At 40.5% G+C, this 24,933-nt stretch overlaps 1 protein-coding gene across 1 annotated transcript in view; it reads right to left on the bottom strand.

Annotated features, from left to right (window-relative positions):
* The window catches only part of NOL4 (nucleolar protein 4), a 2,553,475-nt gene that overhangs the window by 1,995,098 nt on the left and 533,444 nt on the right, over positions 1-24,933 (bottom strand). The gene's annotated exons all lie outside the window — the stretch shown is intronic.

Here is a 24,933-nt window from a genome sequence, read left to right as displayed (position 1 = left end):
AGGTTACTGTTCTTATACCTTTTAGTAAATATTCCCCTTTGTAAAGTGCAAGTACCTGATAACTGCTTGTTCAAAGGCCTTCATAAGAGGGTGGTAAAGAGGTTTAAGGGTGGATTTATGAAACTAATAACTGACAACATACAAAAAAATCATATTCTACTCTGTGTAGTAGAACTCTTACCATGAAACCAATATCTTAAATTTTAATTCTTACAAAACATCTTTAACTGTTTCACAACTTCACATTCACCCTTGAAGGTAGTTGGAACAAATGTCAAAACTTTATTCAGTAAACATTTATTATTAAAATAAACCTGAAAATCAGAAATGTTTAAAACGAGATCATTTATTTGACACAAACTCAAATTCTGAGGGACTACATTGATGTTAAAACTGCTAAGATACTATCATTCTCAACAAATGGTACCAAGAGCTTTGAACATTGTAATGGAACACATTTTTGCAGAAATGGGAGAAGAGTTTTTGCAGTAATGAATGAAGTCCAGAGAATTTCTTCAACAATGTTTTTTAAGGTAATGATACAATATTGTGTTAAATCTGTTAATGATCACCAATTTAAAGTAACTGAGATAAAAGAACAGTTGAAATGTGAAATGTAAATATGAATTAGTGATACTACTAAGAGTAATTCCCAGAATCAGCAGAGGGGAACATATTTATGCATAGACACCACAACTGTCCTCCATACCTTACAGATACAACCAGTGTAGCAACATCTGTTGAAGAGCTGATTCAGGGGATTCGATAGATGGGACTTAGCAGTTCTCAGCAGACATCCAAGGCTGTTGTCAGGACACATGGGGCTAGAATTTTTTATTCTGGAAAGCCCTGAAAGGATTTGTCCAAAGTAAGTTTGGGAGGAGAAATGTGAGGGGAAATATAAGCACAGAAAGTAGGGTAGGTCAGGTGAAGCTGGAAGGGAATTTGTTCATAAGATCATTAACAATGTCCTTGGAGGTCAGAGAAGGAGACACTATTAAAGATAAGTTCAGTACAAAATTATTGGTAAAATTAAGGGTTTTTAATATAGGTGAAGAATGCTTTATGTCTGCCTTCTGAATTAGCTGCCACCCTAATTTCATAGTCTTTCATGCATTTCTTAATGGTAAGGGACATAATAGCTCTTAATGGCATTTATAATGAACATGTGGACACCTTTTAGATGGCTAGGAGTTATTTTCTTATAATCTGTTTATGTGAGAGTTCCATCATAGGGGTTTAGTTTTAAGCTTACTGTTATACTTACATTGGATGGGTACCAATGTCTCAATACATCTAAGAAGGACTAAAATTCAAACAAATAGGCAACATCTCCAGGTACAAGGTTTGCTGGGAATCTATACCATATGCGATTATCAATAAGACTGGAAAATAATAACTAACTGTTTGTAGCAATCCCTGGATGGAGAGGAAGTATTTGGAGCTACAAAACATGTTTTCAGGGAGAAGATCACAGTGAAATGGTCAGATTTGACTAGGAATGGGAAATAATGGAATGTACAATTGAGATAAACATTTGTGAGGACAAGCTCTAGAAGATAGTATGCCCTTTGGGAAGATTGACACTTTTGTCAGTTGTATTGGCATTTGCACAGTCAGTAAAAGTTTGCTTTGCTAGTTGCAGTATGTTTTTTCCCGGTTATGTATGGCTAGTTGAAGTTACCCATTTGAAAGGTATTTGATTTAACAGTTAACTTTTCTAACTGGTTAAGGCATTCTGCAAGCCATGAAGGGGGTCCTAGATGAAGCTCTATAACTGCCAGTAGAGATATAAAATGTGTAACTAGGAGTTCAGTCAGTTCTAAATTTGTATCATGCAAACTCAGGTAAAAGCCATTGGAGTCACAAAAAATACAAAAACTTGGTCAAAGCTGGTGGTGGATTTGAATGCATGCTAGGCATTGTACCAAGGAAGAGATGGAGTGCTGTGTTTCCTAACAAGAGGCAAATAAAGAGGGCTGAATGGAGTTTTGTAGTCAAGTTATCATAACAAGTAGACAAGTAGGGATTCATTGGGTATAAGTTGAAAAATGCAAGGGTGGTAGGGTAGAAAAAAATCCCACAGAACACTCTATTCCTTGGCACAGACTGTTCAGATGAGCTTTCTCAGGAAAACCTTGAAATGCACTAACTAGAAAGTGATGTAAGTAGTACAACCTAAGAAATATGCCTTTCATGCACCGTAGTTCATTCTATGGCACAAGTTAAGTGAGCTTCCTTAGGAAAACAAGAGTCAGTTAAGATGGCTTGGGTACCTCAGGTGGATGCGTTCAGTGTGACTCTCATGACTGATGTACCGGGTGAGACTCACTGGCAGAAGTGCACAGGTAAGACCCACGACAACTGTGGGGGCACGGGATATATCTGTCATGCCTTTCAACTGTCCCTGCTTTTCAGGGACACTCCTAATTTTGGCTCAAAAGTTTGAACCATCCCTCCTTTAACTGCTGATTTTTCAGCAAAGACTGTAGCTTACTAAAACGTGATAATTACATTAATTAAGACTAGATCTTCTTTTGCCTTAGAAAATGTGTGTTGATTCATGTTTTTTTTTTTATTCTGTGTATTCCTTAAGTCAGCATTACCTATAGTTAAGAAAGTGTCCCTGACTGTTACAGCCTTTGATCCTGATTTTTACTTTGTTTCTGATTCTAGAGGTAACAATTTCAGAGTTATTTATCTAAAAGCTTGCCTAGGAACATCTGAGTTTATTTTTTCATTTTGGTATTCAGGATAGTGACCTGATTGACAGAGGATCCATTTTAGCCACAGGTTAGGATATACAAAAGTTGCACAACACAAATGTCAGTCATAACTGTACTGTATTAACATACAAAAATTAATTTTTAAAGTGTTTATTTATGGGTTGGACTTTATCATGAAACTTTCTGTTAAAAAATATTTTTTCAGGTCTGGATAGTGTCATCTTCATTGTGACAACTCTGTTTTTATTGCTTTCATCCTGTCTGGCTTTATGAAATTTGCTAAACATCTGGCAAAGTATTTTTGTTTTAATGCAATATAAGGTTCTAGCAATGCTCTTTAACCTTTCCTGAAGTACATCTCTTAATTATTTGTGTTTTTATTTAGTATGCTAATATTATTATAGATTCTTGCCAGACATATCAGTACATATACTGTCCTACTTAACTGTTTTTCTTAATTTATATATGTTAAGTTCTGCAGTTTGCTTAGGCATGAACCATTTTTCCAACATGTCTTTTTAATTCTGTAAAACAGTCTTTTGGATCATAGGTTCATAGGTAAGTACTAGGCTAGCTGCCCTTGGGGTCCATTTTAAGCCTAGCAAATTTCTCTTTTGTGCTCAAAATAACCTATCCCATTATAGTATATTACATCATGTTATATTATATTATATTATATTATATTATATTATATTATATTATATTATATTATATTATATGTTAGAGACTGGCCTTACCCATCCTGTGGTCGATAATAATATATTACCCCTAATGAGAATAACTGGGATCATACAATATATAATTTGATTTTGAGGGGACCCATACATAGGATAAAACATTTGGTTCTTCTAAAGTTTCACATATTTGATGTTTCTTGTACCATATCACATGCAATAACAGAGTCTCATATACTTGCAATATTTAGTGAAAATTATCTATCCTTAGAGGAACTAAATTGTGCAGCAAAATATGTACAAAATGTAAAACACACTAAGTGTGTGTGTGTGTGTGTGTGTGTGTGTGTGTGTGTGTGTGTGTGTGTGTGTGTGTGTGTGTGTTTCCTACCTGTACACCAGTGCACTTCTTGATGTCCATTTTCTTGACTACTGGTTTATTTGACAGAAGAACTGGTTATTATTATTTGAAGCTGGCCTTGTTCCGCTAATCTTCATTGATATATGAGCATGCAAATCATCATGCATGCAAAACAATTTAATGGAACACGTTTACATGAAATATACTTTAAAACATATTTTTCTTACTACTTAGGCTTATTTCCAGTTTCTGCTGTCAAGTTTGTCAGTTTTTTTTTTTTGACAAGGTGGCTTTCAGTCGTTTGTACAGCAGACATAACTTGGGAGTAAAATGGGTACAGCAGGGATGGACTTTCTGTAAACTTCTCCATCATACAACAATCTATTTTTGGAAAAGATGAGAAGAATCAAAATGCGCAAAATATTAAGAGCGCAATGTTAGTTTACTACTGCTGTAGAAAATCCAACTGCCAAAAACACTGACTCAGTTCACTAGGACCTTCAGCATTCATAAATGATTTTGTATAACATGGAACACACTGCGTATGCTCTGAACCTGGGAAAAGTCAGTCTTGTTATGTAGATCTCTAATGTCAAAGAGGTGCTTAACAAGTTTTGTCATGCATGGCTCCAGTCTCACACTACAGTATACCAGCAGCCACCAAAGAACAGCAGCAACATCATTTAAGAATGTCAGAGGTTCACTTAGCTTCTGGGAGCTTCTTGTGTGTCAGTGCTAAGTGTTATACACTTCACACTTCACTTTTCTACATGTTTTGTTACTAGTGGTACATTGAAGCAATTGAAGCTCGATATTCTATAAAAAATTATGATAACATCTTTCTGATCCTAGTGAACTAGTTCTGTATTCTCAAGCTTCTCTGTTGAGGTGAATTTCTTGGCATCCAGTCTCAAATACATAATAAGGTCTTTATGATTGAAAACCTGGACATTATTCTCTGTGTTAGGCTTGCAATTCCTGGTGTCAGTGTACCAGGGAAATGCTTCCACCAGTCAGGTCATACACAGTGCTTCAATGCTAGTTTATGTGAAATTTAAAAGATAAGTTTATTGTAAATATACATTTTACAGAAGCACTGTTGTTGTTATGCCTACAGTTAGCAGTGTTGCGCTCTCGATCAGCTAGATAGCTCAGTGCTGACATACGCGTGAATGGGGCGCTCTTCGTCAAGGTTAGCGCGTTAGGCCAGCAAAGCCACCGCAAAAAATCTATCGCCAATCATTAGCGACGAGTTTCGCTGTGTGCGACCTAACCAACGAAAAAGCCAAAAGACAGAAGACTGACATCTAAAGCATGGCAATTGTATAAGGCTTTGGTCAAATGTCTGTCAAATCTGCACTCTTCCAAATCAGTAGCAGTTCCAATTGTGATAGATGGGGTAGCTGATGCTAACTGAAAATCTCATGAATAGCAGATTTTCACTGTCATATCTGTCCATCAGTTGTCATCTTCAGCACTGGTCCTTTCAGCCTATATCAACACGGAGCAAAAGTTGCTTCCTTGTAAACTGCAGAAGTCTTTTCTAGGCCAGTACCATGATCTGTTATTGTAATACTCTGCTGGAGCTTTACTATAGCATTGCCAGCTTTTAAACATAGCCATATAAACCATCAAGGGTGACTCTACCAACCCACACAGTCTACATTTCAAAATTTTGACTGGTTCTCCCCCTGGGGGGACATCAGATTTTGGGTTGCAAAGTGGTTGCGTCTTTATTCAAACTTAATTCCATGGCTGAATTAACTGACCAGAGTTGAAAATAAAAATAGGTCAATGTAGCTAATGGCAACATAGAATACATTGTGCCATGTATTCTTCATAAGTTCACAGGTTCATAGGTAGGTACTAGGCTATTGGCCCTAGGGCCTATATAATCCTAGCCAAAAGGTACCCTGGCTTTCGCCACCTAAGAAAATTATTTTCCTGTGCCCCTGTCGAGCAGAGGCACAGAGGTGATCCCCGTGGTGAATTTCCTATTTCCCATCCAGTCATCAAGATTTTTCTTGAAGAGTGCTAATGAGGAGCTTTGTTTGATATAGATAGGTAGTTTGTTCCAGAATATGGGAAGTCTCTGGGGCAGGAATCTATCCCTCCAGCATGTTCTGTTTATTGTGGTGACATGGTTTAGGTCCCTGAAGCATGTAGCTCAGAGGGATTGGGATTTCTTTAAGTGCAGCATGTCCAACAGCTCTGGGTTTGACATAGCTTTGTATGTTAGGCAGAGATCGCCTCTGAGCAGGTTATATGCGGCTGAGTAAAGCTGGAGTTTTTTGAGACGGTCTGTGTAGGGCATCTGTTTGAAGCCAGTAATCCTCTTTGTGAAGTATTTCTGCAGCCTTTCCAGTTGTTGTAGATGTCTTGTGAGGTACATACCAAAACGGGCGTTGTACTCTATAATGGGTCTAATGAGTGACAAGTAGAGGGGAACAATGACGTCTTTTTTCCTGGATAAGAAACCTTTTGTGATGAGGTGTGCCACATAGAAGGATTTCCTGACTACTGTGTCGATGTGATTATCAAAGGAGAGACTACTGTCCACCTGTGTCCCAAGGTCTCTTATCACACTTTCAGTGTTAAGTAGACTACTGCCTATGTGGTAGCTCATGGGTACAGAGTTTTTACCAAAGTGGACGACAATGCACTTTCTGGCACTGAGCGTGAGGCTATAGCTTTAACACCAGGCATCTGTCTCAGTTAGGTCCTTTTGTAGGATGACCACATCTTTAGGAGTTTCGATTATGGCTCCTAGTTTGCAGTCATCTGAGAACTTTGTTGGCCAAAGACCTTCTGCATTACTCTGTACTTCAGAAAAGTAGATACCAAACAGGAGAGGACCCAGGACTGAACCCTGTGGTACTCCACTTGTCACTGGTCTGAAGTGAGATTTGGAGTCTGCTACTTTCACAGTGTGGGTTCTGTCTGTGAGCCAGTTGGCAACCCATCTTGTGATATTCTGACCAAAGCATTAGTGAAAGCCCCCTATTAAAATGTTAGGACTCAAAATACCATGTCCTAACATGCCAAAATAAAAAGAACAAAAATACAGGAGAAGGGTGAATACTGAACATTGGTTTTCTCCTTTAAACGTTTTTACTGCCTCACGTGGAGGCAAGCCTCTCCTGAACTTGTATTCCCCAACTGTAATATCACCATACCTCAGAAAAAAAGGAAATATTCTGAGAAATGGCAGTCTTGGATTTAGTATAGGCAAGTCTAGATTTGATGCAATTCAGTCTCCACATTACAGGACTTGCCAGTGCAGGTCCTAATTTTTTCAAATGGTTACTGTTAGTGCAGCTCTGAAAGAATGCACAGAAAGGATGTCAGACATATGTGGATTACCAGCTTCTATCCCTTCTTAGGATTTTCCTCTTCCATGAGCCAAAAAGCGAAAATGTAGTCAAAAACTTATCAGATTGTCGTCATGCTTTTTTTTCACCCATTTTTTTCACCAAACCCAAATACGTACTGGACCTCCATTCACATAAAGCTGTCCATAATTAAATGTTTCAAATTATAAAAATTTTAAAATTGTATTTTCTTCTCATGCTTATTTGATCTGAAATTGATTATCTGTTTAATCTGGTGATTCTGACAGATTTAAACCCTGCATATCCAGTCACTTTCCTAGTACTTAACATGTTTTTGTTTTCATTGCTTTTTCTGCATTTACTTAGCTTCCTAGTAATTAGATCATAATATATAATTCCTCTTCATAGAAAGATTGACATTATAATAATATTACTTAAGGTAAATTAATTAATCAATTAACAAATTAATGAATTATTTTGCTGCTTCTGAAAGTTAGACCTCATGTCTACTTGCCTAGTGGTATTTTGTAGCTTCTTGTACCTTACTATCTGTACTTTTCCTTCGCATCATGGACTAAGTGATTTTAATGCAATTTTCCCTACAGGACTGTCAATTAGTCTGTTAAAAATGAGTGGCAGCTGTTCATTAAGCATTGGCATGAAGAAAGTGAAGCATCAGCCATGGCTGCAAACTTGAAGAGGGAACCTAAAGTTTGATAGTGGTTTTTAGGGACTGAGAGGCTAATTATTAGATATCTTGTACACTATCAAAGTTCTGTTAGTTTTACCTTTAAAAGTAACATCATTTTGACAGTTTATAAGCCATGTAATAAGTGATTCTGATCACAATCCCTTATAAGCTGCCATACTGTTTTTTTGTATTTCCTTTTTTAAAGCTCAGGGGGAAATAGCCATGTTGTCCATGGCACCGCATTCCTTTGTTATAGCTCCATCAAGCAGTATCTTGTGTTATTCATTTATTTATTTATTCTTGTGAATTCACGCACAGTGCCACTGTTTTTTTTTTTTTCATTTCCATTACAAAATTCTAGAATTTAGACTGACTGCTAGTAAAACTATGGAGGTCACACAGTTTACCATTATAGACTAAGTCATTTATTCATTAGATTTTGCCTTTCTTTGTATGTTAATAATGTGTACTTCTAACAGTTTGATTTACTTAATGTTCTGAATTAAAAACATGTCACCATTTTGCTTACAAAAAGGCACAAACATTATAATGCAATCAGTGTAATAACTAGAAACCACAAGTAGTCATCAATATAATTCCCACAAATTCAGCTGATGAAATCAGAAATGTATACATCAGCTAGAGCATCTTCTGCGTCGAGACATGCGTGAATGGGCGTACCTTCGTTGAAGGTTGTGCATCAGGGCTGGTAACGCGGCATGTAAAAATCAACTACCAATCATTAGCGGACCGGAGTTCCGCTGTGGCGACCCCTAACCAGGAAAAGCCGAAAGACACAACAACAACAACAACAACAACAACAATACATGTACTAAATGTAAATCAGTGGCTTTAGTCATGGGAATACATTGGTTCATAGGTTCATAGGTTCATAGGTAGATACTAGGCTATCTGCTCTAGGACATTTATAAGCCTAGCCCGAGTGTAGTTGGCTTTCGCCTCCCTATTAGATTAGCCTACTGTGCCTCTGTATAGTAGGTCACAGAAGGTAGCCCTTTAAGATTAGTTTACTGTGCCTCTGTCGAGCAGGGACACAGAAGAGATCCCAGGGGTGAATTTGCGATTTCCCATCCACGCGTCCAGATTTTGCTTGAAGAGGGTCAGCGAGGGGCTATGTCTAACATGAGCTGGTATTCTATTCCAGAGTGAGGGGAGACTTTGGGAAAAGAATCTGTCCCTTCAGCATGTCCTATTTATTTTTGTGCTGAGGTTTCAGTCCCTGGAGCATGTAGCTCTAAGGGATTTGGATTTTTTGAGGTGGAGCATGTCCATTGATTCTGGGTTAGACATGGCTTTGTACGTCAGGCATAGATTGCCTCTGAGTAGGCGGTAAGCAACTGAGTAGAGCTGGAGTTTCTTTAGTCGAGCTGCATAGGACATCTGTTTGTAGCCCATGATCCTCTTGGTGAGGTACTTTTGGGGTCTCTCCAGTTGCTGCAGGTGTCAGGTAAGGTACATCCCAAAAGGGGCATTGTATCCAATTATGGGCCTGATGAGTGACGAGTAGAGGGGCAAAATGACCTCTCTTGATCTCTCCAAACCCACTTCTTCAATACACTTGCAACACTTTCACATCACTAATTATCAAAACTCACCTCTCCCTCACTCATACTCCATTATTATCCACTACCTATATCCTTCTAACTATCTCCTTTTATTCCAATACAAGCTCTTCTCTTACCATACACTCCCCATCTTCACAACTACTAGCAAATCCCTCCAACCTACAACAAAAGCCAACATCTTTACCTTACTATCCGCCCACATAAACTGTTCCATACTATTTCATATTACCACTCTCTTGTCTGGTGATATCCACCAGGCCCTCCCCACAACAAATACAAAGAAATCCTTATTTTTTACTTCTTTAAACTCCCAAAGCATTGTAAGCAAAGTCCCAAACCTCCATGCCTGGCTCACACACAATAAGCCTGATATCCTATCTATATCTGAAACCTGGTTAAAACCACATATAAAAGACCCTGAAATTGTTCCCCCAAACTACTCCATCATCAGGAAAGACAGGCCCCTCAAAAAGGGTGGTGGGGTTGCCCTCATATATTCATCCACCCTAGCAGTCACTCCCTACAATAAACCTATTCCGAACTTCAACAATGCTGAACTTCTCCTTACTCTACTACAAATCAATAATCACAAGCACATCTGTCTAGCCTCCATTTATATACCCCCAGGGACAATATCCTCACACTTGAAAATATCCTCTTGGATGTCTAATAACATTACCAACGAAACCATAATCATGGGAGATGTAAACATCAACTGGGCCTGCATCCAATCTCCAACAAACTCCTCAAATATTAACCTATACAATTTCTCTCAACTAATCAGTTCAGTAACAACAAAACCTCTCCAGTGGAAGTATACTGGACTGGATCCTTGTCTCCCACCCTCACTATTTCTCCAACAGTGGTACCCTTCCAGACTCCTTAGCGATCACTCACCCATTTTCACCAACCAACTTCCCACTGCCCTTCAACAAACTCACAACTATATAACTATCCGTGACCAAAAACATTTCAACCCTACTACCTTTGTAAACTCCTTACAAGCAGTTAATTGAACTGCCTAAAACCCTTCCACTAGACATAGCAGTGTCACACTTCAATACAACTTTCTTGGCATTACTTGACTCTCAAGCTCCCTAAGGACAAAGAGAATAAAGACAAAATCTGCCCCTTGGCTCTCTAAGCACTCTTGCTACCATGACACATAGAAATAAAGTCTGTTCACGCTACCAGAAGCTTAAAACAAGTCCACTCCTTAATGAATATAAAATGCTACGAAATAAAGTAAAAAAAACTCATCACCTCTGACCGACAAAACTATTTTCATACACTCCAAAACCAAAATAAAACAACCCTCAAAAATTCTGGAAAGGGATCCCCACCTGCTTCATCCTAGTACACCAGACACTCCCACCCTGATTCCAATGCCTCTGAACTAGACCTAGCTACCCAATTTAACTCATTTTTATTGATTCTATTGCAAAACTGACATCTTCATTCTCCAACTCCACTATGCTCTCTTACACCCCCACCCCCTACTTACACTCTATCCTATACCACTTCTACTCCCTGTTCCCCACCTTCTAACTCCTCTACCACTTCTACTACACAACCTTTACTCCAAACACCTCCACCCTCCAACTCTCCCTCCCCAAACTCCGCTTCTCTCTCATTCAATCCCATGCCTACATCCTCTATAAAGAAGCTGCTTAAGAAATTAAAACCTTGTACTAATGCCCCTGACAATATACCTTCCTACTTTCTTAGTATAGCTGCTGATACACTCGCATATCCCATCAGCATCCTAATTAACCGTGGCCTGAAAGAATGCACAGTTCCCCAAATCTGGAAACAAGCATACATTATTCCACTCCACAAAGGGGCAACAATAACACCAACAACTTCCGTCCCATAGCCATCCTGTCCCCCATTTCCAAAATCCTAGAAAAATGTGTCCACCTTCAACTCCTCCCTCATCTCCTAGAAAATCACCTAATAACTCCTACACAGCATGGCTTTAGACCTAATCACAGCACTATGACAGCCCTCCTTTCCTTCCTTGAAACAGTAAATAGAGCTCGTGATTCTGGCCTAATTGTCTCTACCTTATTATTAGACCATCTCACATAGCCTGCTCATATCTAAACTCTCAAAACTTAACCTTTCTTCCTCTTCCTTGCAATGGTTCTCTAGTTACCTAGCCAACCGGAAACAGGCAGTAAAATGGAAAAAAAACTACCTCCTCATTCCTTAACACGCCTACAGGTGTTCCACAAGGCTCCATTCTAGGACCTGTACTCTTCAACATATTTATAAATGACTTCCACAAATCAATCCCTTTCTCAAACATCATCCAATATGCAGATGATTCCACCATCATCTGCTCAGCTAACTCTATCTCTACTTCAAAACTAACTCAAGATGCCTTCTCTATAACAGAACAATGGATGTTAAAAACACCTAGCTCTTAACGCCTCCAAGACCAAGCTAATGATTTTTACTCCCTCTAAAGCTACCCATCTCAACATGCATACATTTTCAATAACTAACCAAGATAACTCTTCCCTAGAACTAGTGTCAGAAACCAAGCTACTTGGAGTACTAATTGACAGCCAACTTAAATTTACCTCCCACCTACAAAAAAACATCAAAAAACCACCAAAACTTGGTATGCTTTATAGACAAAATACCTACCTTACCTCTGCCACCAAAATAACACTTGCTTCATCCTTCCTTATCCCCTCCCTTCTCTATGGTGCCCCACTCCTAACTAATCTTCAATCCTCCCTCAAAAAACAACTTTCCTGTTGTTACAAGAAAATTGCAAAATTTGCCACCAGCCACAAATCTTCCACTCACCACTGCCTTTCCTCCAGAAACTAAAATGGCTAGAACTTCCCAATCAGCTCACTTACACTCAGTTAACTCTAGCCCACAAGCTTATTCTCAACCCTCCTCTGTCCTTCCCTTTCTTCTGCATTTAATATGCATCTACCCAATAGAGTATTAAGATCAAATAATCAAAACCTACTCAAAGTCCATAAACCAACATATCCCCAGGCAAAACCTTCTGTCTTTCACCCTAGCTCGCACCTGGAACTCCCTTCCTTCACTCATCACCACCTGTAATCACTCTACTTTCAAAAAATATCTCTATACATACCTAACATCTCAGTGGGAATGCTCCTACTCCCACCCTACATAACCTACTCCTCTCCTCTATCTCCTCCATACTCTACTCTGCTACATCTTACTATAACTAAAATTCTATAGAAATTACTAGGTAAGTCCAACGATTCTCTTCTTCCACTTCATCATCTCACTAAATCTCCTCTAACTTTCTAGTGACTAAATTTTTCCTATCTACTATGTACAAATGGATATGTCTATACAAATGAATATTATTACATTTTTGCACACTGTATCTAGCTGTACATTTTTGCTTTTTTACCTTATTGTTAATCTTTGAGTGTAAGTGTGAATATATGTTTATATGTATGTAAAATGTATTTTGGCTTTTCTCCCCAGGACTCCATTGAAAACGGGTTCCTTGTGGCCCAATGGACTATCCTGGTAAACCAACTGCAATAAATAAATAAATAAATAGATGTGAACCCTTTTGTGATAAGGTGGGCTATATAGAAGGTCTTTCTAACCACTTTGGCAATGTGATTATCAAAGGAGAGATTACTATCTACGTAGGTCCCCAAATCTCTAATTACTTCTTCCGTACTTAATGGATTACCACCTATGTGGTAATTTGGGGGCACTTTGTTTTTCCCAAAGGGGATGACTATGCACTTTTAGCATTTAGCTTGAGACCGTGGTTCTGGCACCAAGCATCTGTCTCCGTGAGACCCTTTTGGAGGATGCTTGTGTCAGCTGGAGAGTCGATTATGGCTCCCAGTTTGCAGTCATCTGCGAACTTTGTCAGCCATAGTCCCCCCGTGTTAGCCTGAACCTCAGAGAAGTATATACCGAATAAGAGAGGTCCCAGAACTGAGCATTGTGGGATGCCACTTGTAACTGGTTTGGATTCAGACGTGGCACCTGCGATTCTGACCATGTGGGTTCTATCCCTGAGCCAGTTTGCAACCCATCTTGTGATATAGGGTTTGATATTTAAGCTGGTAAGCTTATTTATGATGCCCGAGTGGGGTATTGTGTCGATGGCTTTTGCAAGGTCCAGGTAGGCTGTGTGGACTACCTTTCCCTCATCTATGGCTTTGGTAACTGTTTCAAAGAAATCAACTAGGTTTAAGAGGCAAGATCTGCCCTTAACAAAGCCGAATTGGGTAGAGTCCAGTGTCTGGAGGCTCCCAATGTCTTTGTTTATGAGTTCCATGATAATATGCTTCATAGCTTTACAGACCAGACTAGTCAGGCTCATGGGGTGATAGTTCCCGGGGTCTGTTGTGGCACCACCTTTGTGGAGTGGGACCACTGTAGCTGTACGCCATTCTGTGGGTACATATCCTGTAGTAAGGCTAAGTTTGAACAGTGACTTAATTTGAGGGTTCAGTTCTTCTTGGAGCTCGTGTAAGACACAGCCTGGGACACCGTTCGGTCCCATAGATGCTGTGTTTTTTGCTTTGGAGAGGGCAGCTTTCACCTGTGCATCTGTGATGTCAGGAAGGTTACATTCAGTTGGGATAGGCATTTGCTCCTTTGAGGGGGAAGGGGGGAGAAGTTAGCAGTGAATCTGTCTGCCAGGATGTTGGCTATGTCTGTAGGTTTGGTATATTTTGTACTGTTATGCAACAATTCAGAGCATATCTGGGAGTTTCCACCCATATTCCTGACATAACTAAAGAAAGCCTTGTGATTATCTTTAGTGTCTAGGGCAATTTTTCTTTCAAAACTGGCCTTTGATGATTTTATGAGGGATCGTAGTTTCTTGGTAATGCTGATCAGAGATGCCTTCCCTTTTTGGGATTTTGCTCTGTGATGTAGTAGCTTCCTCCTTTTGTTGTATAGTTTATTTATGGCCGGGGTCCACCAGACAGGTCTCCTGTTTTTGGAGGAGTGAGTCTTGGTTTTATTTGGGATAGCACGATCCATGCATTCCTGCAGGTGCTCATAGAATGCAATTGTAAAGGATTCTGTGGATTGGGCTGTATTATTCTCTGGCCCGGGGGCTATGAAGGATTCCACCTCAGTCTTGAGAAGTGTGAAGTTAGCCTTTGAGAAACTCTTTACAGTGATTTCCTTGGCTGGGGGTGGGGACGGGATATGGATGTCCAGGGAAATTAGTTTATGGTCTGATCTTACCAATGAGGGGTTTACCTCTGGTGTGGAACACAGAGTCCCCATGTTGGTGATGACCAGGTCCAATATGTCGTTCCCTCTTGTGGGAGTGGTGACCAGTTGTTCCATCATGTTAGAGTTTATAAATTCAAGGAACCATTGGGCGAGGGTGTTTGGGCTTGAGTAGTTTTCCCAGTCAATGTTTGGGTAGTTGAAGTCACCCAATAACATAGTGTTTGGAGAGACCTTCATATTCTCCAGTGTTCTCAGGAATGCCAAGTGGGGTTCCTGTGAAAGGGAGGTGATCTGTAGCAGGCTACAAACTGAACGGCAGTTTTGCCCGTTGTTAGTTGCACATGGATGGTTTCCGATGCTTCGTGCAGTGCCACTAACCTGGAGGTTTAGGTATCTTTGATGAATATAGATACCCCCCCTCCATTTGTGCTTCGGTCCGAGCTTTGGGGCCAAAAAGCATGGCATGAGTTATAACCTGGTAGTGCTGGGGTGCTCTCAGGAGCCTTGAACCAGGTTTCTGTTACTGCACAGACATCGATTTTCTCCATACTGATGAGAGCCTTGAGTGCGTGCATCTTGAGGTTTAGACTTCTGGCATTGAGTAGCATTACCTTTAGTTTTTTTATCCTTGGGTTGTCTATGGAGGTGGGTTTGTCCTTTGAGCCTTGCCTAAAAAAGGCACTATGGGGGTGGCAAGAGCCTTGGCCAGTATACGAAAGCCTAAGGGTGACAGGTGCAAGCCATCCCTTGCGAAGTAACGTGGCTTGTCGAGCATGTCATCCAAGGCTGACAGACACTGGATTCCCTTTGAATGACACCAATACTTTAGCCAATTGTTGAAACTGATAATTTTGTCTTTATACTGAGGCATCATTCTTGGTGAGGGCAAGATGCTACTCAAGGTCAGGGTCATACCAGCCTGGGCTACATGATCAGAGAGCTCCTCTATGTCTCTTTTCATGTAGTCCAGGGAGGTACGTCTCAGGTCATTCACACGAGCATGGACAATGACAGAGTCATATTTGTACTTGCTTTGGAGTGACTTGAGTGCTTGCGTTATGTGGTGGATCCTGGCACCCGACAGGCAGCTTACAGTGACCTTCTCCTTGTTCAGTCTGGTGAGTGGGACGTCAGTGTGCCGGACAATAGAGTCCCCTATAATGAGTGTATTTGGTGTGTTGTTTAGCCTTAAGGGCTGTGACTGTGAGGCACACTGACTTTGTGAGATATGTGATTCGTGGGTATTGTTGAGGGGTGGCTGTTGCTTGGATACCTGCTTTGGAGGTCTTTGCTGCATAGGCAGATTTTTATTTAGAGCCTCCGAGTATGTTTTTGTGTGTTTATGTATTGGGCATGCAGATAAAATAGGTCTATGTGAGACTGGATTTGCGGTGCAGGTGGTTACCTTTTCCTCCTGACTGACTGTGCCAGTCTTGGGTTGAGAGAGCTCTGCCTCCAGTTTGGCTGTGTAACTGCATCTCTCACATGTATTAGAGTTTGTTGGAAGGAGGAGAGGGTTGTCTGTGTACATAAGGCAATTGTAACATTGCCTCAAAATTCCTAGATTCACCAGCTGGACTAGAGAGTAACCCTGAAACTGACCCTTGGACATACCAGATTAGTATAGGAAACTGTTTTTTTTTACTGATCAGATTAGGGAAGGGAACTGATTTTTCACTTGATCAGGAAGGACCAATCGGGAGCCTAATACTTATGAGAAGTCTAGGAGGGTGTAGTGCTTTAGTTAGTTAGTGTTTCCTTATAAGACCTGAGCAAGTGCATGGCTTTAGAAAGAGAATAGAGTGATTACTTTGAGAGTTTGAACAGTTCTAAGAGAAAAAAGTGAAGAGCAGACTTTGTGGAGCCGGGAATAGTTTAAACCTGTTTAGATGGTGCTGCCCGACGCTGCTCAGTGCGCAAAACCGCACAAAAAGAGAGTTGTAGGGTTTTAAGAGAGAGAGATCAAGGAGTTTAGAAATGACCCAAAATGGGCAAAAAAAAAAACAAAATATAAGTATCTTGATTTTTTTTTAGAGATTACTGTTTTTAAAATTTAATATATATAAAGCACTTTGTCTATTCAGTATCTTCACAAATCCTTATCTGTTTAAAAACTTTCATTGTCTCTCTAGTGCTTGCTGTCTGTAGGCTATTTTGTCCCACTCTTCCCTCCATGTTGGTATACTTGGTGGCTTTGCAGTTTGACAAACCTCCCAGTCAAGAGTCATTAGCTCATTCTGCCTAATACAGAGAGAACATTTGATAAGGCCTTCTGTTCCTCCTTTTTCCCTTTCAAAAAGTAAAACAAAACTTTTTTTTTTTCGCCTGAACCTTCTTGTGTTCTGACTGTCCTTCTCAAACATTTTGGAAATATACAGTATATTTCAGAGCATTTGTTATAACTGTATTTGCTATAACTGATTTAAGTATTTTTTTCTGGCTTTTTGATTATTTACTGCTTAGCGACTGCATTTTCACCTGTTTATACAGCTCTGCATTCTATTTAAACTGTTTTTGTGTTGATTAACTGTTTTGCACTTTTAAAAAGTTATTTGTTGCTTAATTTTACCTGTAGGCTAACAAATTCAAGTGTGCTAGCCATTTGAAAGCATTTATAGCATTTACTGTCTGTTTTTCCTCTGTTTTCTGCAAAAAAGACAAAAACAAAAAATCTTGTTTTTACTGAACTAGAATAGTCCAGTCTTCAGAGTTTGCTGATCTCTGGGCTTTGTCTTGGTTCCTGTGCTATTCCATATCCTTATTTGGATAAAAGGAAGCTTCTTTGTTCACCAGTGGGAGTGGGGAGCACTGAGCAGCCTATTTGTCCCTAGAGGAGTGGTACCAGCCAGAAACTTATAGTCTATTGGCCATTTTGGGTCAATTCCTAGCTCTTTTGCTATAAAGCCCACTTTGTATTCAACTCAGCACAGCTCCTTGTGGTGTCCTGCAGAGTTCTACAAGCAGGTGACTTTTTCCTGATTTAAGTATTTTTCTGGCCTTTTGATTATTTACTGCTTAGCGACTGCATTTTTGCCTGTTTATACAGCTCTGCATTCTATTTAAACTGTTTTGTGTTGATTAACTGTTTTGCACTTTTAAAAAGTTATTTCTTGCTTAATTTTACCTGTAGGCTAACACACTCAAGATAGCATTTACTGTCTGTTTTCCTCTGTTTTCTGCAAAAAAAAAAAAAAAAAAAATCTTGTTTACTGAACTAGAATAGTCCAGTCTTCAGAGTTTGCTGATCTCTGGGCTTTGTCTTGGTTCCTGTGCTATTCCATATCCTTATTTGGATAAAAGGAAGCGTCTTTGTTCACCAGTGGGAGTGGGGAGCACTGAGCAGCCTATTTGTCCCTAGAGGAGTGGTTCCAGCCAGAAACTTGTAGTCTATTGGCCATTTTGGGTCAATTCAAGCCTGTAATAAAGCCCGCTTATTCAACTCAGCACTGCTCCTCGTGGTGTCCTGCAGAGTTCTACAAGCAGCAGAGAGCCAAAGAGTGACTTTTCCTGATTTAAGTATTTTTTTTCTGGCTTTTTGATTATTTATAGCATTTACTGTCTGTTTTTCCTCTGATTTCTGCAAAAATATCTTGTTTACTGAACTAGAATAGTCCAGTCTTCAGAGTTTGCTGATCTCTGGGCTTTGGCTTGGTTCCTGTGCTATTCCGTATCCTTATTTGGATAAAGGGAAGCTTCTTTGTTCACCGGTTCCAGCCAGAAACTTGTAGTCTATTGGCCATTTTGGGTCAATTCGTTGCCCATAGAGCACCATCGGGCAGTGCCAGTTAAACAAGTTTAAACTATTTCTAGTCTGCGCTTCAATTTTTCCCTTAGAACTTCTTTACTTGCAATCTAAACAGTCTATTCTCTATCTCAAAAGCTCAGCACTTGCTCCTAAAGCATTTTTATATAGGTAAAGTACTTATATACTAAACAAAGTACTACATTAGCCTAGAATCCCTTGAGTACCCATTTCCTATAGGTCCCTTCTGACTCAGTTACACAGCAAACTTTTCACTTTTTCTAGCATGTTGAAGGGTCAGTTGCTAGCATCCTCTCCTGTTCAGCTGGTGAATCTGGGCATCTTGAGGCAATGTTACAATTGCCTCATGTACACAGACAACCCACTCCTTCTCCCACAAAACACAAATACATGTGAGAGATGCAACTATATAGCCAAACTGGAGGCTGAGCTCTCTCAACTCAGGACTGGCAAGACCAGACAGGAGGAGAAGGAAACCACGCACACCACAAACCCAGTTTCACATAGAACTATCACAACTGCAAAACAAACACATAAACACACAAAGACATACTCGGAGGCACTGATCAAAAATTTACCAAAACTACAGAGGCCTCCAAAGCAGACACCACTGCCACCTCAAGACATAAGACATGCAACACATAGTTCTCAAAGTCAGTGTGCTAAACAGTCACAGCCCTTAAGGCCAAACACAATGCCAGACACACTTGTTATAGGTGACTCCATAGTCAGACACACTGACGTCCCACTCACCAGACTGAACAAGGAAAAGATCACAGTAAGCTGCCGCCACATAACACAAGCACTCAGGTCACTCCACAGCAAGAACAAGTATGACTCAGTCATTGTCCATGCCCTCCCTGGACTACATGAAAAGAGACATAGAGGAGCTCTCAGATTATGTAGCCCAGGCTGGTATGACCCTGACCCTGAGCAGTATCCTACCCTCACCAAGAATGATGCCACAATACAGAGACAAAATGATCAGCTTTAATAATTGGCTTAATTACTGGTGTCATTCCAAGGGATCAATGTCTGTCTGCCTGGGATGACATGCTTGACACGGCTTGCAACTGTCACCCTGGGCTTCGGATATTGGCAAAGGCTCTGCCACCCCATAGTGCCTTTTTAGGCAAGGCTCAAATGATAAACCTACCGCCCTAGAAAACAAAAATGGAAAAAAACTAAGGGTAATACTGCTCAATGCCAGAAGTCTAAACCTCAAGATGCACGCCCTCAAAGCCCTACTCAGTATGGAGAACATCGATGTCTGTGCTGTGACTGAAACCTGGTTTAAGGCTCCTGAGAGCACCCCAGCACTATCAGGTTATACCTCATATCATCCCCAAAATCCGGACCGAACCACAAAAGGAGGAGTATCCATATTCATAAAGGATACCCACACCTCCAGGTTAGTGGCACATCGGAGACCATCCAGGTGCAATTAACCATAGGCAAAACTGCCCTACAGTTTGTAGCATGCTACAAACCACCCTCTCAAACTCAGGAAACCCACACAGCCTTCCTGAAGACACTGGAGAGTATGAATGTCTCTCCAAATACCATCATATTGGGTGACTTCAACTACCCAAACATAGACTGGGAACATTACTCAAACCCCAACACCCTAGCCCAAAGGTTCCTGGAGTTCATAAACTCAAATGCTATGGAACAACTAGTCACCATTCCCACAAGAGGAGAAAATATACTAGACCTGATCATCACAAACATGGGGACAAAATGCTCCACACTGGAAGTATATCCCTCATTGGTGAGATCAGACCATAAATTAATCTCACTGGAGATCCACATCCGCCCCACCCCAGCAAAAGATCACAGTGAAGAACTTCTCAAAGCAAACTTCACACTTCTTAAGACTGGTGTGGTATCCTTCAAGGCCCCGAGCCAGTGGAAACCACAACCCACGCTGCTGAAACCCTTACAAATGCCTTCTATGAGCACCTCCAGGAATGTATGGATCAAGCAATCCCTAATAAAATCAAGACCCTTTCCACCAAAGGCAGGCACCCGGTCTGGTGGACCCCAGCCATAAACAAACTCTACAACAAGAGGAGAAAGCTACTACATCACAGAGCAAAATCCCTAAAAGGGAAGGCATCTCTGATCAATACTAGCAAAAAACTACGATCACTCATAAAATCATCCAAGGCCAACTTTGAGAGAAAAATCGTTAAAGACACAAAAGACAATCATAAGGCCTTCTTTAGCTATGTTAGAAACCTGGGTGGAAACTCCCAGATATGCTCAGAATTAGTCCAAAATGATAGAAAAATCACTGAACCCACAGATATTGCCAACATACTGGCAGACAGGTTCAGTGCTAATTTCTCCCCCCCCCCAAAAGGAGAAATATCTATCCCGCCAGAGTCTAGCCTCCCAATCATCTCATATGCCCAGGTGAGAGCTGCTCTCTCTAAAGCAAAAAACACAGCATCAATGGGACCGGATGGTGTCCCTGGCTGTGTGCTACACAAACTCAGTGAGGAACTAAACCCACACATAAGGCTGCTGTTTAATCTTAGCCTTACTACAGGATACATACTCAAAGAATGGTGTGGTCCCACTCCACAAAGGCGGTGCTTCGACAAGTCTTGTCTGCAAAGCTATGGAGAGGATCATAATGGAACTCATAAATAAAGACATTGGGGACCTACAGACACTGGATCCTACCCAATTTGGCTTTGTCAAGGGCAGTTCCTGCTTCTTGAACTCAAAACAGTCACTAAGGCCATTGATGAGGGTAAGGCAGTTCACACAGCCTACCTCATCATAGAAAAGCTCACCAGCTTAGATGTAAACCCATATGTCACAAGATGGGTTGCAAACTGGCTCAAGGACAGAACCCACAGGGTTAGAGTTGCTGGTGCCATGTCAGACTGCGGTGTCCCACAGGGCTCAGTCCTGGGCCCCTCTTGTTCGGCATTTATTTTTCTGAAGTGCAGGCAAACATAGGGGGATTGTGGCTGACAAAATTTGCAGATGACTGCAAACTGGGCACCATAATTGACACTCCATCAGACACAGACATCCTCTAGAGAGGTCTCATAGAAATGGATAACTGGTGCCAGAGCCATGGCCTTAAGCTAAATGCCAAAAAATGTATAGTCATACCCTTTGGGAAAAACAAGGTAACCCCTAATTACCACATAGGTGGTAATCCATTAAACACGGAAGAAGTTATCAGGGACCTGGGGACCCAAGTTGACAGTAACCTCTCTTTTGACACTCACATTGCCAAAGTGGTTAGGAAGACCTTCTACATTGCCCACCTGATCATGAAGGGATTCACATCCAGATCAGGAGAGTTCATTGTACCCCTGTACTCTTCACTTATCAGACCAATGATTGAGTACAACGCCTCATTTGGCATGTACCTTACCCGACACCTGCAGCAGTTGGAAAGACCCCAAAAGTTCCTCACCAAAAGGATAAAGGGGCTCAAACATATGTCATACACTGCCAGACTGAAGAAACTCCAGCTCTATTCAGTCGCATACCGTCTGCTCAGAGGTGATCTGTGCCTGACATACAAGGCCATGTCCAACCCAGAATTAATGGACATGCTCCACCTCAAAAAATCCAAATCCACCAGAGTCACGAGAGTAAGAGACATAAACCTCAACACGGATATAAATAGGACGTGCTGGAGGGACAGATTCATCACCCAGAGACTCCATACACTATGGAACAGAATCCCAGTCCATGTGAGGCAGAGCCCCTCACTGACTCTGTTCAAGAGAAATCTTGATGAGTGGATGGGAGATCGTAGGTTTACCCTGGGAATCATCTCTGTGTCACTGCTGGACAGAGGCACAGCAAACTAATGGGTATAGTATTCTCATCTTAAGGGGTGGTGAAAGCCACATGCACTCTGGCTAGGCTTATAAATGCCCTAGGGCAGATAGCCTAGTATGAACCTGTGAACCTATGAACTACAGCTTCTAGGCAGTAACCACTCCTACAGGGACAGGCAGGCTGTTCAGTGTAAACCACTGCCACTGGTGAACACAGAGACTTCTCTTTAGCCCAAGCAAAAACTGGCCTTCTAGAAACTTACAAACAGTTTAGAACAGCAAATCTGTAACTGAACTTTCTTAAATTTCAGAAAGTGGGAAAAAAGCAAGATTTTTTTGTTTTATTCTTTTTTTGTTTTAGTTTTGGTGCAAGTTAAATGCATACTCCAGGTGCATTTCCATAGAATGCACAATGTTTCCACACATGACACCTAAACTTTTGAGTTTTGAGACTGGCACTTTTGTGGGCTGGAGAAACCTGTTACTCTATAACCATTGGTTAACAACTCTTACCAATGGACCTGCTGGTGTTAACCAATAAAAATCAAATCTATTTTAGGTTTGGAACACTATAACCATTGCTCTATGCACGCAGTCTCTTTGAAGTATCTTTAAACTAAGGGGCACAAATGAGATAGAGACATAATACACTCTTGTTATTTGACCAATCCCTTTCAATACATAAATGTCCATTTATTTTCTTCCAAAGATGACTGCAACCAGCAGTTAAGCAATAACATTTGAAACTGTTAAAATATGTCCTCAAGTCTTCTCTGAAAAGAAGAAGTCAGGCCTTGTAGGCTTATCTGTTTAAGAAATTAATAAAAATGTGTTCAATGTGATTATATAGTCTGAATCTCTTATACTGGAATGATCTGTAGATACCAATGAATATAATGTTATCATATTGGCATAAAAATAAAGCAAATAGCATTGATATGTCATTTTTGTTTTTTAGACAAGTGTTTACCTGTGTTTTTTTCCCTTAAATCCAGTCATTGTGTATACCTACAGTATTATTTTGGTAGCAAAACAAATTAATAAATATTTTATAAGATGAAGAAGATGGAAACCTGATGCATCTTATTGCTACAAAAGGTAGACTCAGACTATGTTTATGGTTTCTTCTTTTGATGTGAAAAGTGCAAGAGGATCAATTAATTATCTCCTAATGGTCATAATGGTGGCCACAATTCACACCTCTAGACTGACTGCTTTCAATTTCAGAAATGTATGAGTTGTCAGCACAAGCACTGAACTATAAGCACCATTAGCACCCCATCTAACCCCCCCTATGCAAATCACTTGCCATGAGTTATGCTTGCAATAAAACTAAAGTGAAGTACTATCTTAAAGGAGCACATACTACAGAGCCAAGGCTATGTTCAAAAGTAAAAAAAAAATCCAAGTCTATGCTAGCCGAACAAAGATAAAAGATTTGTTTGCATGAACACTGCAGCTTAATACAATGTATTAATTTACTAATCCTCATGAGCGGGAAAGGAAATCAAGGGACAAATGGAAAGTACGATGCACAGAAGACCCCCAAAGTGGAACATCGAAATTCAGTTCATGCACTGCAAAACATGTAGTTCAAAACTGCTAATGGTACTATAGCAAAATATATAAGTACCTGTGGTACAGCTTCTCAGCAATGCACAGTTATGAATAGTATAATTACTTATCTGCAATAGAACAGACAGCACTTTGGAGCTTTTAGCTTTGCTCAAATCTACACAAATGTAGAGTGCAGTGAAGATGATACAGAAGTCTGTGCAGAGAAATATTTACGTAGCAAGGTACAGTATATACAGGAGTTATGCACCACCAGGAGAACTTAACAATGTTACTACATAAAGTTTATAGTTCACATGTTTATATGTGTTTACTAGGCTAATGACCACAAGGGCCTTTTTAAGCATAGCCATACATGCCAAATCTCTGACAAGTTCTAGTACCATTGATAAGTGTAAGCAGCGACTTGGGAGATGAAACATTTACAAGCAGGGCCTGGAGAAATGAACCATTTTCAGGCTGCCTGTGTCCATTAGAGACATAGGTGCCAAACCAGGGATGAATTTCCTGTTCTCCATCCAATTTTCCAAGTAACACTTGAATTAGGTTAGAGAGGAACTCTGCTTCACATGGATGGTGAGACTGTTCCAGAGACAGGGTAGACTCTAGGATACATACTTGTCTCTCCAGCAGGTCCTATTTATATCACAGGCAAGGTTTACGTTTTTAGAATGGGTAATTCTGGTGCTGTTTGCTTTGTGGATATGCAGGAGATCCATCAGAGTGGGGTCTAACAATGCCCTATATGCCATGCATAGATCTCCCCTCAACAGCCTGTAGGAGACAGAATACAGGGAAAGGGCCTTGAAGCAGTTTGCATAGGACATTTTACTTACTCACTATATTATCTGTGGACGTTCCAATTGTTGCATGTGCCTCAATGATAGGCCTGATGAATGTCAAATACAGTGGAACCTAGATGCCATGCCTTTGTTTATAAGTTGCATAACTTCCTGGGTCCTGTCTGTGAGCCAGTTGAATATTCACTGGGGTGACATATGTATGACTTTCAAAGAAGTCTATCATTATTGATCATGATGACTACTGCTGTTCTCCATTCATGAGGCAGAAAGCCTCTTTGAGACAGCCCTGATAGTCATGTTTCATGCTATTTAGAAAGCACCCTGGGATATTTTCCGGGCCTGTTGATGCAGTGTTCTTGGCCTTAGTGAGCATGATTTTCTTCC

This window comes from Protopterus annectens, chromosome 3.part1, assembly GCF_019279795.1.
Source record: "Protopterus annectens isolate FY-2018-M chromosome 3.part1, PAN1.0, whole genome shotgun sequence".
Lineage (NCBI taxonomy): Eukaryota > Metazoa > Chordata > Ceratodontiformes > Protopteridae > Protopterus > Protopterus annectens.
The sequence above is the reverse complement of the archived record's forward strand: the minus strand, read 5'-3'. Positions and strand labels throughout refer to the sequence as shown.